Below are 1,251 nucleotides of genomic sequence, written 5' to 3'. Positions count from 1 at the left end.
GGATTTTAAAGCTCTAGTGAAATCCATTACAATGAATAAAAAGAATCAAGTCAAAATCTTTAAATCTATTCATTTTTGTTTAGACCCAATCTGAAAAATCATCTCCTATGTACATCCAAACTTGGGAAACCAAGGTAACATTTCAATGATGAACCATATGTTGGCTGTGCTTGTTCATTCTGCTTCTTCCAGTGAACTTGTAGTGTAATGGTGTGTCACAGTGAAAAGGAGTACATAAAAAATCAGTTTAGATTCAGTTTTATCCGGCCACTTTTTTCTTTTTTGCCACACCAGCATGTGGAACTTCCCCCACGAGGGATTGAACTCATGCTCCCTGCCTTGGAAGCATGGAGTTCTAATCACTAAAGCACCAGAAAAATCTGCCACCTCTTTTCCTATAATTTTAAGACAGTTACTTTGACTGTTAAATAGAAAGATTACAATGTTTTAACTAAAAAAGGAAACCAATCTAAATAATTTCCCTCATGGAGTTGTAAATTGGAAAGTTCTTATTTGAGGGATTTTAGCTTATCAAAAAGGAACATAAATACATGCATATTTTTTTGTACTTGTGTGTATTTTTCAGGGAGAATATCTTCTTCAGTTATGCATAATTCATATGTGCTTCAAAAAGTTAGAAATTTTAGGTAAAGGTGCCTAAAATTTGAATCCTTTTTGTCTGAGCATACACACACACACACACACGTATATGTGTGTGTGTGTGTGTGTGTGTGTGTGTATATATATATATATATATATAAAAATACATATGCAAATCTATTATTTTTTAGTTCTTTTCCATTATAGGTTATTGAAGAAGTGCAGTGAAGTCACTCAGTCGTGTCCAACTCTTTGTGACCGCATGGACTGTAGCTTACCAGGCTCCTCCATCCATGGGATTTTCCAGGCAATAGTACTGGAGTGGGTTGCCATTTCCTTCTCCAGGGAATCTTCCTGACCCAGGGATCGAACCTGGGTCTCCTGCATTGTAGACAGACGCTTTACCATCTGAGCCACCAGGGAAGTCTCTATTATATGTTATTACAGGATATCAAATATACTGCTGTGTGCTATACAGTAGGTTGTTGGTTATCTAACATTTGAATATTATAGACCCACTAGGAACATTGAATTAATCACCCAAAAGTATGGTTTATTCTTCATGACTTTCTTGCAAAATCAGATTTCCACACCCCCCCGCCCACAACAAGTATATTGAACTGTATGCTAGGCTGTATGAGCTTCCAGGAT

At 36.5% G+C, this 1,251-nt stretch overlaps 1 non-coding gene across 1 annotated transcript; it reads right to left on the bottom strand.

The window, feature by feature from the left end:
- Nucleotides 1-950: 950 nt before the first annotated feature.
- TRNAC-ACA (transfer RNA cysteine (anticodon ACA)) lies at nucleotides 951-1,023 on the bottom strand. Its single transcript has one exon. It is a non-coding gene; the product is annotated as a tRNA-Cys (tRNA).
- Nucleotides 1,024-1,251: the final 228 nt, after the last annotated feature.

The sequence above is a fragment of the Bos mutus genome, chromosome X, assembly GCF_027580195.1.
Source record: "Bos mutus isolate GX-2022 chromosome X, NWIPB_WYAK_1.1, whole genome shotgun sequence".
Taxonomy (NCBI): domain Eukaryota; kingdom Metazoa; phylum Chordata; class Mammalia; order Artiodactyla; family Bovidae; genus Bos; species Bos mutus.
Note: the sequence above shows the minus strand (reverse complement) of the source record. Positions and strands in the feature narration are given on the sequence as shown.